Source organism: Crinia signifera, chromosome 3 (assembly GCF_055691185.1).
Source record: "Crinia signifera chromosome 3, ASM5569118v1, whole genome shotgun sequence".
Classification (NCBI taxonomy): Eukaryota; Metazoa; Chordata; class Amphibia; order Anura; family Myobatrachidae; genus Crinia; species Crinia signifera.
In genome coordinates this window covers 293,671,689-293,686,016 of record NC_139219.1, presented here as the reverse complement: position 1 = coordinate 293,686,016, position 14,328 = coordinate 293,671,689, and the positions used below count along the sequence as shown (strand labels likewise).

Genomic DNA, 14,328 nt, shown 5'->3' with positions numbered 1-14,328 from the left:
ACCACCAGTTTTTTGCAATTGTTGTCCACATTACCTGTAGTTCCTCCAGGCACTATCATGTGCTGTTTGGATGTGGCTAGTCTATACACCTCCATACCTCATGATGGAGGTGTTGAGGCTGTCCGGTTATTCCTGTCTGAATATCTGGATGATACGGTGTTCAATCATCGGTTGTTCTTGAAGTTGCTGGGTTTGACCCTGGAAAGAAATTTCTTTCTATTTGATGGTAGGTATTACCTACAGCTGCAGGGGTGTGCCATGGGCTCCGCGGTAGCACCCTCGTATGCTAACATCTATATGTTTAAACAAGAGGAGGAGCTTTTCCTCAATAACCCTGAGGTCAACCAGCATTTACTCCTGTACACCCGCTACATAGACGACATGTTTGTCTTGTGGACGGGTGGACAGGAGGCATTCGAGACACTGACGTTGAACATTAACTCGAGGGACTCACCCATTAAATTTACATATTCTTGTCATACAGAGGTGATGCAGTTCCTCGATGTTTCAGTGTCTATCAAGGATCAGATATTATCTACTGATATATACTATAAAAATGTTGACAGGAATACCTTCCTTATGGCCTCCAGCCATCATCCTCCGGCCCTGAAGAGGGGTCTCCCTCGGTCCCAAATGATGAGGATTGCCCGCATTGTTAGTGACCATTCTGATTTATCCGACAGACTGGATCACCTTATTGCTAAATTTACAGCCAGAGGCTATGATGTTGGCCTACTGAGCAGCCAGAAGGCAGAGGTGATGTCCATGTCCCGATCCGCTCTACTTGAGCCTAAGAAACCCAAGGAATCTAAAGTATTACCTTGGACTAGTACCTATTCTGTGGCCAGCCCCGTCATCCATTTAGCATCCAAAGCACTTTGGCCCATTGTGAAGAGTGACCCTGACTTGAGGTGTTTTAATTCAGTGCGCCCTCTAGCGGCTTTCCGCAGAGGCCGTAATCTGAAGGACAGGCTCATGAAGACAGACATCACTGGCATGGGCATCCCCAGAGCTCCCAACACTTATGTGAAGCCCCCAGGCTGTTACAGCTGCCTGTCTTGTATTACCTGTAAGTACCTTAAACCATGTAAAACCTTCAAACACCCTCACACCACCAAAGAGTACCAGATCAGACAGGTACTCACCTGTAGGTCTGACTATGTGGTCTACGTGATAGTTTGCCCTTGTGGCTACTATTACGTGGGCCAGACCACCAGAACCTTCCGGGAGCGGATGGGTCTCCACAGATCTGCAATAGATTTGTCCCTTCTGGGTAAATCTATCGATCAGCCTGTGGCTCGCCACTTTAAGGCCAAAGGTCACTCACTGGCTTCCTTGAAATATTTCATGATCGACCATATCCCTGAATCTCCACGTGGGGGTGACAGGGCTAAGAAGTTACTAATAGCTGAATCCAGGTGGATTTTTAGATTAAATACAATCCACCCCTTTGGTCTGAATGCAGGGGCGTAGCTTGTGTAAGGCAGCCCCCGCCACTGCTTGGAGGAGCGGGGGCTGCGTGGGCGCCGGAAGCCTCTCACTAAATTGTCGGAAACTTGATGTCGGGACGGCCCTAGCGGCGGCGGGGCTGATATTATGACAGAGAGCAAAAGCTCTATCACACGTCACACAGCCTCCTGCTGCTGCTGCCGCCCGGCCAGTGTATGACAGGGCAGGGTGACAGCTGCCCCTGGACCAATCTGCTTTCTGACTAGAGCGGACAGCCAATTGCTAGGCATCATGCTGCTTTCCCTTCACAAGCAGCTGGGGAACCTCTGAGTCTGCAGTATACAGGCACGCCCGGCAGCTCCGTGAGTCCGTGGCTGCACAGGGAAGAGGAGGACGCTCATCCCCCACCATCCCCTGCTTGCTGTCTGTCTGGCCAGCAGCTCCACTCCACTCCCTACCCTCACGGAAGCCCAGCATCAGGGAGCAACACAATGTAGGTAACAAGCGTAAGAGGTGTGTGTGTGGGTGGTGACTAGTGTACAAAGGGTGTTTATACAGTGGGTTAGTGATAGGCAGTGGCGGTCTGGGCCGGGGGGCAGGGTGCCATGTGCCCCCCAGGCCAGTACAGATTTGCAGCATGAGGGCTGCCTGCGAACGGTTACCTGACAGCATATTACCTGACAGCCGGGGAGAATCCTGTGCTTGTCTCCCGGCTGTCAGTGTCATCCTGCAGCTGCTGCATGCTGTGCACACTGAGTGGCAGTGCTGCTTCCTTCCTGCCAGTAGATCAGCTCCAGTCTCCGTGCTCTGCAGTAGCCCCGCCCCCTGCTCTCTTCCTCTCAAAGTTTCCTCCTTCCTCCCGGGTCTCCCTGGTCCCTGCTGCTAAATGGAACCGCACAGGAGAAGGCTGGGCATGATCATAGCAGAGTAGCAGACAGAGCAGACAGCAACAGAGCACTACATAGAGGTACTCCCTGCCCACTCTCCCACCATCACCCTGCCCCCTCTCCCACCATCACCCTGACCCCTGCAGGCTCTCCCACCATCACCCTGCCCCCTCTCCCACCATCACCCTGACCCCTGCAGGCTCTCCCACCATCACCCTGACCCCTGCAGGCTCTCCCACCATCACCCTGCCCCCCGCCAGCTCTCCCACCATCACCCTGCCCACTCTCCCACCATCACCCTGCCCGCTCTCCCACCATCACCCTGCCCCCTGCATGCTCTCCCACCATCACCCTGCCGGCTCTCCCACTATCACCCTGCCTGCTCTCCCACCTTTACCCTGCCGGCTCTCCCACCATCACCCTGCCCCCTGCCGTTTCTCCCACCTTCACCCTGCCTACTCTCCCACCATCACCAGGATTAATACATCTGCACCAAAAGACACTAAGCTGGTACCCCCCACTGACTCTATACTTATAGCAGCAGGTGTAATTGGGTGCAGTGCAATTAGACTGTACCAGCTGGATCCCCACAAAAGTGGCACCATTTTTTTTTATTTTAAAATATAGTGCCCTAACTCTGGGGCCACTTGCTTGTGTTTGCCCCACAGGCTGATATTAGCCAGCCAGCCCCTGCATATACATATAATGGATGTGTGTGTGTGTGTGTGTGTGTGGGGGGGGGGGGGGGGGGGCTACGCAGGCTATATGTATATATAGAAGGGGTGATTTGCATAAAATATATTCTGGGGGTCAGGATGCCAACACTGTGTTAGCGACAGCCAATTGGTGATTATGTGGGGCCGGTTAAGGTCAGGCTGGGGAAGGGAGGATTAGATTTAGGCAGTAGCAGGGAGGGTTAGCTGCAGGTAGGGGGTAGTGTTAAGGTTAGGCTGCAGGTGTGGGGGGGGGGGGGCAGAAACTTTTTTGGCTGGGGGGAGCAAAATTTATAGTTACGCCACTGTCTGAATGATAAAATAAATTGGAATGCTGCAGTGTAAAGTTGCTGCTATATTGGTTGCCATTCATAGTCCGCTTGGTATACGTATTCTGTGCTATATATTTGTTGAAGTATTCATGTTATGTGTTTTTTTCTGTATTTATCTCCTAGGTGTCAGCGATGGCTAGCGCTAGGCAGGCTGGCTGGAGGAAGAGACCGCTGTATGACACGCTGGAACGCAAGCGGTGGTTGTTGCTTAGCAACTGGAACGCTAGCCCCAGCCGGAAGCATGTGTGCGGATGTCCGCCTGCTGAGTCTGACGGCGTGTGCCGCGCTGGACGCAGTTGGAGCTCTCAGGTTGTGAGTATAAATGTCATTTTCATGTATGTATTTGTGCTGTAGGTTTTGTCCTGAAGAAGGGGTTTAAGTCCCCGAAAGCTTGACATTATATCTGCTTTCTTCAAACCGTTGTTTGCCTCCTGAGTGCCATCATTTCTTTGGATGTTATATATATATATATATATATATATATATATATTCTGTCATTTTAGCAGTTTTTATGATTCCCCCCCTCCCCCAAAATACAAATCCAAATCCAAAACCAGGAAGGGTATTTTTTGCAAAACCAATTCTGATCCAAAACACGAACAAAGATATAGATCTAAAACCAAAACACAAAACTCGAAAAGTGTCCGGTTCACATCCCTACTTATACCGCTGAACTTATATGGCAGCACAGGACACCACCACTGGACTTTTACAGCAAACTTATATGGCAGAAAAGGGCAGCAATGCTGAACTTATACAGCAGAATTATATGGCAGCACAGGGCAGCACCACTGGACTTATACGGCATACTTAAATGGCAGCACAGGGCAGCACCGCAAGACTAATATGGCAGCACAGGACAGTACCACTGGACTTATACGGCAGTGCCACTCCTAGATGCAGGGCCGGTGCAAGGCACCGGAGCGCCCCAGGCAAGTCGGGGTGGGGGCGCCCCGGGGGTGGGGGCGGGAGCCTGCAGTGGTGTCCTTGCCGTGCGGGTACCTGCGGCGCTGTGTATAAAGCTGGCGGCGGTGGGGGGTCCCTGCAGTGAATAAGAAATAACTAGCGATATGCGGCGGGGCGGGAAACGCTTATGTTTTCAAAACACTGGCCGCACGCTGATTAGCTGAATCTCAGCCAATCAGCGTGCGGCCAGCGGTTTCAAACCCGGCAGCGCTTCCCGCAGATAGCGCTAGTTATTTCTTATTCACTGCAGGGACCCCCCGCCGCCGCCAGCTTTATACACAGCGCCGCAGGTACCCGCGCGGCAAGGACACCACTGCAGGCTCCTGTCAGAAGCCGGCATGGTCCCCCCTGCCTGCTCCCCAGACGGCATCAGGTACCTTCGGGGGACGAGGGGCGTACTGCTGCCCTCCAGTGGCCGGCACCCTAGGCAAATGCCTAGACCTGCCTAGTGGTGGCGCCGGCCCTGCCTAGATGTACCACGTGTTTGTTCTGCCCACTTTGTTTCATTTAGCTTAGTCATCCAGCTACCTTGGTGCAACCTTTTGGCCCTATCGCTTACCTCATCAGAAGATATACCCATCACATGACCACCCATCACATGACCACTCTGCTCTATCCCTGACCTTCAACTCTCTTCCTCCCTCATAGCTTTCTTTCACTAACATCTCCCATACTGTACTTTGGCAGTTCTGCTTCCCACCTATGGAACTCCTTGTCTTGTCCTACCAGTCACCCAACCTCTGACCCTTCTAACACTCCCTGACAATGTATATCTCTTTCCTACAGCACACCCACCCCACTCCCTCTATATATTCCCAACACTATATTCTCTTGTGCCCTATTTGCTATTACTTCCTGTCATTATCCTATGCATTTTAAGCTCTCATGGGCTGGGTTTTTTCCACATTATGGCCTTGTGTCTCCAGTCTCATATATCACAACCTTGTTGTCATGTTAAATCCCTCTCTATTTGCTCATTCGCATGTATGAATTTGTACTCGTATGCACGTTCCCTGTATTGCTATCGCATGACTATCCATGTATGTGCTATTATGCGTTATTATCTACATTTGTTACTATATTAATCATATACATGTCTATGAGGCTTGTATAGTGACTGGCCGTCCCCACAGCATCTGTTGCACCTTATAAATAATTGTTGATGATGATGATTTTTGGAGGGCATATTTGTACATATCCTAACTAAATATAATAGTAAAGAAAAATAATGGCACAAAAGCATTTTATCAGAACTTCTAAATGTAATGAGCAATTCAACGTGCATGCATTCTGGATCCCTGCATGGCATCTTCTCAGGGACTCACATCTGAGTTATCCCTATGAGATAATCACTAACAGTCCACAGCCTGTTCCTGTTTATATCAGGGTGGACTAAACAGCATTGCAGGCCCTGGGCAAATGCCCCCTGGCCCAGCCTGCCCTTGCTTAAAGGCTCCTGGCATTGATGGATACTAAGACTGGTAGGTGATGGTGAGTGTCTGTGGGGTGATACGGGCAGTGGTGCAAGTAGATAAAATGTATTAGTGGTACTTGATAATCATAGCTGGACTGACAGCCATAACGCTGGTAAAAAAATGGACCAATTCATTTTTTGGGGCTTCACCTACAATCCAACTGTGCATACAGATGAAGCCATCCTCATCTAGCTGTCTCTGGATAGCCATGGTGAGCCATGGCTATCCAAGGCCTATTGTTTTCAGCTGCAGTACAATACATAGAACAATACAGTAGGGGATTAGCAGAGTAATCCCTTTACTCACTTAATCCTAGTAAATAAGGAGACTATACTCAGCCAAAGTGAAAGATCTCCTGAAATTAGATCATTTGAGTACGGAATAGTTTGGTCTAGGAGATTTTTCTTCCTTGATACTCTCACTTTTTGAACTTCACAGTAAGTGAGAAATGATAGAAATGACTCACAACATTTTAGGGGTGTGAGTCTGACAGTTTGAGTAGTGAGTAAAAACAATTTGAGAAGACATCAATCCATATACTCTGTAAAGTGCATTTTCTTGGTTTAAATATGTGGGGGAAGAAATAGAAAATTAAAAGTTAAGCAATGTAAATTACGCATTTATCTTGTAAGAAAAACAAAGTATATATATATATATATATATATATATATATATATATTATTATTATTATTTTTTTTTTTTACTAATACTGTTTTTGCTTTTTACAACTTTAGGCGCAAACTGTTATTGAACTACAACTACCAGCATGTCACATGATCAATGGCTTCACTTGGGAATACAGATTTTGTATGCACATCCATTCATCATTCCTTTCAGAACACTGGGTAACGCTCCAGAAGCCTAGCGCAGCCGATGAGGAGTTTTGGGGTAAATTTACTAAGATGGGTGTTCTATTGAAGATGGGAAGTTGCTCATAGCAACCAATTATCTTCTAGAAGGTGCTAACAAAATTAGAAATATAATCGTATCTTCAGTAGAACCCCAACAATGTCATAGCTGTCTACATTCATCACACAATGTAGAGATTGTTCATGTCAACCTAATGATTACTTACTATATCACAGTTAGAACGTTGTACTACTCTGCAGGGCTGTCTAAATATATAGGCACACTGGGCAGCTGTTCTGGAGTCCACAATTCTAGGGACCTTTGAGCAGGGGCGGGTGGTGGTCACACCATCAGAGTGTTGAGGTAGCATTCTCCCATTCTAGCCTGCAGTGGACAGTGAATGGCTGTCAGCTTTCTGATTGGGGGAGGGCTGGAGCTATCCACCAATTAAAATCCTGACAGCCATTCACTGTATGGAAGCATGTGCAGAGATGGGGGTTATTCTAATTGACACGGTATTCTATGAAGCTCACAGCTTACCGAGTCCTTGTGACGCCTCCCAGCAAATAAACCCCCAACTTCCCCATCGCCATTTCCCCTTGCAACCACGTGAGGGGATTATTACAAAGACGCATCCCCTCGCATGTGCCCACAGCAGGAGAAATCATCCGATGGTCGTGAATATTGAATGATTTTTCCTGCCTTCACCAATATAAGTCAGCGAGCACCGGGACGAAGACTGGGTGGGCATCTGACGTTAGGTGACGTCAGCCACCCGACACCCGGCAGACTTCGTCCCACCGACATCCCTATGGGAACGCCCAGCGTTTTCATGGGGACGCCCATAAAACCAGGGTTGGATTAAAAGGGGGGCCAAGGGAGTCTGTACCCCTGGGCCTAGCTGGGGGCCCCCTGTGGTTGGCATGTCATTTTTATTTATTTATTTTTTTAGCTATAGATTTTGTGCATGGGAGTGGGGTAGTGATGCAGCTTCACCTATCTGCCAATGTGACAAAGATTAATGGTGCTGAGCATCAGGAGCCAAGGCACACTGACTGCACAAGTGTGCAATGCATCACTTGGAGTTGACTAAGTCCCATGACACTTTGCACCAGAGGGCAGAGGCTGAGAGGTTTGTGCTGAGCTCTGATAGGTGGAGCTCATTACATGCTTCTCAGGCCCATGGAGGTGAGCAGCAGCAGCAGCCTAGTCATGGGAGGGTTTTTAATCAGAGGCAGCACTGAGCCTGTGAGGTCTCTTACAGTCCTACATAGTAAGGTGCAGAGGGACAAACACAGGCTTTTCATGTGGTATGTATGTATAGATAGATAGATATCCCCCCTGCAGTTACCCATTGACCAAGTTTATACTGCCTTTACACTGTGTTTTGACAGTGTAATATTTTCCCATGCAGTTTTCGGCCAGTAATGACAAGTGCAAGGGGGCCCCCCGGGTCCTCCGAAGGCCTTATCTGGCACTGTATAAAACGCCAGGGTTTCCTATGTCACAGCGCCACCACTGCTCTCACCCACCCCATCCCTCCTTTCCCGCTGTGTACGACCCAGGGACATTGTAAATTCGAGGCCATTTGCAGTGGGGGTTTGCACATGCTCAGAAATGCGTATTTACAAACCCTGACCATCGGGGCAGGGGCCGAATTCGGTTCACAGAGTGAAACAAAATTTTTGGTTTCCATTTACTTGCCCTGTTTCCTTGCCCTTGCCCTGTTTCCATTTAGTGCTGTTAAGAGGGCCTTGCTCATATAGGCAAGCAAGCCGTATTATTAACAGTCTGGGCCAAAAATTTGGAAAATACTCAGATCACATATCTTTTACTTTATAGTTCAAATGAACAAAAACAAAAAACTACAGTACAACACATTTTAAGTAAAAAAAATAGCTTGGGCCAAATTTAATAGGGTGTGAGAGTCAGAAAGTGAGACATTTGGGGAGAGTTTTCACCTTTTTTAAAAGCGGCAATCAAATACATGGCAAAACCAGGTTGATTTTGCCATATAATTGATTGCCGCTTTAATAAAAAATGGAAAAACTCTCCCAAAATCTCTCACACCCTATTACATTTGGCTCTTTATGTGCACACTTTCAAGTTCTTAAATGCAATTTCATTATGGTTATTGTATACTGAATAAAAAAAATCTGTTTTGACACATTATTTTCGGTGAGATCTTTGCAATCTGATTGACATTGATATATGTAGAAACTTGGATACACTTCACTCGTTTCTACACAAGACGCACGCCTGTGCTGAAAGATGCACCCTGTGGCCCGCTCACCCTTACTCCTAGAAGATCTACGATGTTTTCTAACAAATGGACAATATCATGTGCATAGAACCAGAGATTTCCATAGGGATGTGACTCACCATTAGTCCGGACCCTGTACTTTGGATGAGCACCCTCAGAAGTACAATGAGATGCCCTATTAAATGCAATTTCACCAAAAAAAGCTTGTGCGTGTATTGACTGTGAAAGCATGATGACATCACCAATCACAAATAGGGATAATTACGGGATGCTACAATACTTTCATCTCACAGATTACTTTCTAGCTCGTACCACTAGAGTTACTTCAATCTTACCATGTTATGGAACACAGAAAAAGCTTTTTCGTATTTTCTTTATTTTTAGTATATTTAGTGAGTTAACATAAAAGAAGAGGATCTAATATAACGTCATAAAAAACTGCCATACATGGCAGTAAATTATTAAATTGTCCTGAACATATGAAATTTGTTTGATATATGAAGTTAGAGTCACTATATTGGTACATGTTTATATAAAATCTAGTCCAGTTGATCTCAGCTATTGTACTTATAGGGCTACAGTGTTTCCGATGAAACAGTACAGCATCACAGGTCTAGGTAAAATTGTATAGGAGGCAGAGATCAGTTCTTTATTTTGATTTGGCCAATTAGTCTCAGCCAACAGCCCATACAAACAGTGAGATACATAGATAGGACAGCACAGACAGTGTAATGGTCAGCATTAACGCCTCACAGCACTGAGGTCATGGGTTTGATTCCCTCCATGGCCCTAACTGTGCACAGTTTGTATCTCCGTGTATGGATCATTGGATAGACACCAACTAGGTCGACATGACTGAAGGTCGACAAGCATGAAGGTTGAAATGGGTTAAGTTGACACAAGCATTAGGTCAACATGGGAAGGTTGACAGTCTAAATGTCGACATGGGGGTTTCCCGGTTTTTGTTTTTGAATGTCGACACAGTCGCCATGGACACTGAAATGTAGCACCACGTCCCCTCGCATGGCTCGCTGTGCTCGCCATGCGAGGGGATGGTACCTCGCTACGCTGGCACACTTTTTTATTCTCCCACCATGCCCTAGTGGATGGTAAGGCATGAAATACCGCCTGTCGACACATGACGACTCAAAAAAATAATAAGAAAAAGCACATGTCGACCGTTTGACTGTCGACCTTCCCCATGTCGACCTAATGCTTGTGTCGACCTAATGACCCTGTTGACCTAACCCATGTCAACCGTCAATCATGTTGACCTTCAGTGAATTTATTTATTTATTATTTATTTATTAACAGTTTCTTATATAGCTCGGCATATTCCGTTGCGCTTTACAAAGGAGACAGTGATACAACAAACAGGGTATTTACAGAGAGTCAAAAGGTAGGAGGGCCCTGCTCGCAAGCTTACAATCTATAGGGAAATAGGCATTGATACATAATTATAGATACTGTATTCTTTATTGCATCGATTCCACCAGAACGCAAGGTTCTATGACTGGTTCTGGAATTTTATAAGCTTGCCTGAAGAGATGAGTCTTCAGGGAACGCTTATAGGTTTGGTGACTGGAGAAGAGTCTTATTGTGCTTGGGAGGGCATTCCACAGAGTGGGTGCAGCCCAAAGAAAGTCCTGCAGTCGGGAATGGGAGCGAGTAATGAGTGTGGATGAGAGACGCAGATCTTGGGAGGAGCGTAGAGGTCGTGTTAGATGACCTAATGCTTTAAGACCTAGTGACCATTTCCCATATATTCTCCCTGTGCTTATGTGGGTTTACTCTAGGTACTCCAATTTCCTCCCACAACCTAAAAATTTTCTAATAGGTTAAATGGCTCCCAATAAAATTAACCCTAGAATGTCTGTGTGTGCTTATACATGTAGTACAGAATATAGACTGTAAGCTCCACTGGGGCAGAGACTGATGTGGATGTTCAACTATTCTCTGTGAAGCGCTGCGCAATATGTGTGCGCTATGTAAATAAATAAACACAGAGGAGGTGATATGCAGTAATATGACTATAACTCCTCAAAGTGAAGATTACCATAGGTCAAAGTGTACAGTATTGCAATTTGTGTAGCTATAAATGTATACAATTCTCCCATTAGTTAAACTCAGTTAATTAGATAATTAATGTAACATTTAATGCAACTCTGTAGCATTGACATTGCAATTTTTGCATCACCTCATTTTGGTTGCATTCTTCAAAATGTAATAATAATTATTGACATTTGTAGGTTTTTTTTTTTTTTTGCACAAATATTTATTTTGAGGTTGCAAATATATCATGAAATATTGTTTCATTTGGCCACAGTCTGCAATATTTACCAAATGCCGCAGAATCAGCGAGGGTTCAGGTGTACCGTGGGGGAGATTACTTTGCAATTCCAATAACATATTTAATATCAAAAAGCTTTATGGACTTTAAGTGCGTTGTTGAGAGGATTTTTTTTTCTTCGAACATTGTTTTATTTAGACCGTCAGTCTACATGAATAGACTAGGATAAGCTGTTCCAATATTTGGAAATATATACTGCAACACTCTGCAATAGTATTTCCACACATTCAAGGTTCTTTAAAAAGTTTTCAAGACTTTTGACTATTCAGACATCTTGAAACTTTTTCAGTTGGTTTATTATTTATAATTAAAGTTTACAAGTACAAGAGATAAATCACAGTGAGTTGCTGCCACTGTATTTTTGCAAGAAATTAGTTAATGGATTATTTGTATTGCATGGGCTGAATGAAGGAATGTAAAGATACTTCAAAGCAAGATACTTGTGTACTAGCACGGCGCCCCGATAATTAGTCGCCCGATTTTTTAATCGCATCGCATGCCATACACCTGATGGCATGCGATGCGATGCGATTTTAACGCATATACGATATTAAATTGTATAAGCACCCTAATGTGTGCTTTTAAGCACCCTAATGGGTACTTACAATGCTTAAATGCACCCCCACGCCACCCCCCAGTATAAACGTGAACCTAAAGCGTGGCGAGCGGCGGCGGTATGCGTCCTACGACCTTTTCATACCCACACTATCCACGTCGGTGTGGAGTTGATATTATAAAGTGTGGTGAGCGCAGCGAGCCACCAAGCCCAAAGCGTGGCGAGCGCAGCGAGCCCCGCGAGGGGACGCGGATACCTGTGAAGCCCGCGAGGGGACGCGGATACCGCGTCCCCTCGCGGACTTCACAGGTATCCGCGTCCCCTCGCGGGGCTCGCTGCGCTCGCCACGCTGCGCTCGGCACGCTTCGGGCTCGGTGGCTCGCTGCCCTCGCCACACTTTATAGAATCAACTCCACACCGACGTGGATAGTGTGGGTATGAAAAGGTCGTAGGACGCATACCGCCGCCGCTCGCCATGCTTCGGGTTCACGTTTATACTGTGGGGGTGCATTTAAGCATTGTAAGCACCCATTAGGGTGCTTATACAATTTATAATCGCATCCCATCGAATTGTATGGCATTGTATACCATATACAATGGCATACAATTTTAAAATTGTATGCCATTGTACAACATCGGCTGATATCGCATCTCATCGCAAGCGATATGGTCTGCGATGCCATGGGCGCCGTGATAGTACACAAGTACCCCGAGCAATATTATTCACATGCCTTGTATTGCCCGACATATAGTTTGAGAGTGGATGCTCGCCGTCGGGGATCCTGGCAGCGGCAGCTCCGCAGCAGGGTCCCAGTAGCGGTATTAATACCGCTACTAGTTCCCATCCACCGCAGGGACTCCCCGCTCCTGACAGCATATCCGCTGCTGGGACCCCGCTGCCGTGGCCTCACTTTCCGTGAGTGCTCGGGCCCCGGAGCACCCATGGTTTCGGCGCCTATGAACATGACAATGTCCCTGAGACTAGTGATAAATTATCAGCATTTCCTATTCACAATGTTTCAGTCTCTGTACAAGTTATTTGAACCCTGCTGTCCCCTAGCAATGGTTGGGACCAGCAAGCAAAGTGGCTACTGGCTCCACACTCCAGGGATAGCCGGGACCAAAGTTATGAGCTACTGTGAACTCATAACAGCCATATGAACTTTTGTAATTAATTTGTAATTAGTGGAAACTAATTGTCCCTCATCAGGGAACTTTGTGGGCCCCATAGCTAAATCTTGAAAGCCCCCCTCCCAACATTGTCACTACAATGCCACTTAGGAGAGCAGGAAACCCCCCTCCTCTTGGCAAGTGGCTTAAATTATTACAACAATTGCACTGATATATAGGGCGGAATTTAATGCCGCCCGAGTTCAATGGCAGTGCGAGATTTCCGCCAAACTCGGACATTTTTTTAAAGGGGAATTAACTTTCAAGGCATGGTTTTGTAATTTAATTCACCTTTAAAAAAACGTCTAAGTTCAGCGGACATCTTACACTGCCGCTGAACTTGGTCGGCATTAAATTCCGCCCATAATATGATCAATAGAGCCTTGCCACCACATCATGCAGTGTAAGGGACAGAGCAGAGTTGCTGCCCATACCCAGTGTACCAGCTTATTCTACCACATTTACTGTATGTGTGGATCTGAGCCTTCAAACATCACAATGGACCAGAGAGTAGCTGCCAGGAGGAAGAGACAGGAGCCTTACCATGAAATGGGAGATTGTTAGAATAGAAAGTACAGTACTGGTTCTATTATGTTTGTGTATTAATTTATTATTTATTTCCAACCACTTTAAATGTTTGAAAGAGCCTATACTATAGACCATCTGTACTGTTAAATATGAATACTGTATTCCATAGAGCATCCAGCTTATAAAAACACAAATTTTTAGGGCTGTTACCGTCCCCCAGACTCCCGTACTTAACTTGAATGTCCTGCAGGGTGGGAGATTTTGTATTACAAAGCCCCCTTCTAAAAATCCTCCATTTGCCACTGGATGCCTATAAAACTTTGGGCGTTCCCATGGCACAACGCCGCCACCGCACCGACAGTGTATAAATGAGGGCATCTTTGTCATAACACAAACAGTATTTCAGTAGCTCACTACAAATTAGAACATTATTACCCAGTTTTCTCTGACGAAATACTTTTTAAAATCAAATATACTGTAATAAATAAAATGGGGTAGAACATTAATAATGAATACGAATTCTTGGTGTATCCGTTAATCTATGCTATGGCTTACAATTTTCAATTAAAAAGCATTAAAAAGTAATATTTCTACATTAGTGTGACATGTTGGAAACAACGTATTTGCCTGTTTTTCTTAGTAGTATTGAGTCTAATGTCTCCCCTGGTGCATCACACAATATCTCTGGCAAATTAGCTCAGTAACTGCACTTTCAAGAATCCTCCACGTCAGAGGAGTGAAAAATACTCGGATTTCTGGGAACTAAAAGAATGTATCACCGTTACCGTTG

The 14,328-nt window shown here is 45.9% G+C and overlaps 1 long non-coding RNA gene across 1 annotated transcript; it reads left to right on the top strand.

The window, feature by feature from the left end:
- Window positions 1-3,537: 3,537 nt before the first annotated feature.
- On the top strand, window positions 3,538-9,060 carry LOC146062766 (uncharacterized). The gene is made up of 3 exons (XR_014471505.1): window positions 3,538-3,693; window positions 6,557-6,710; window positions 8,889-9,060. It is a non-coding gene; the product is annotated as an uncharacterized LOC146062766 (long non-coding RNA).
- The last annotated feature ends 5,268 nt before the right edge of the window (window positions 9,061-14,328 follow it).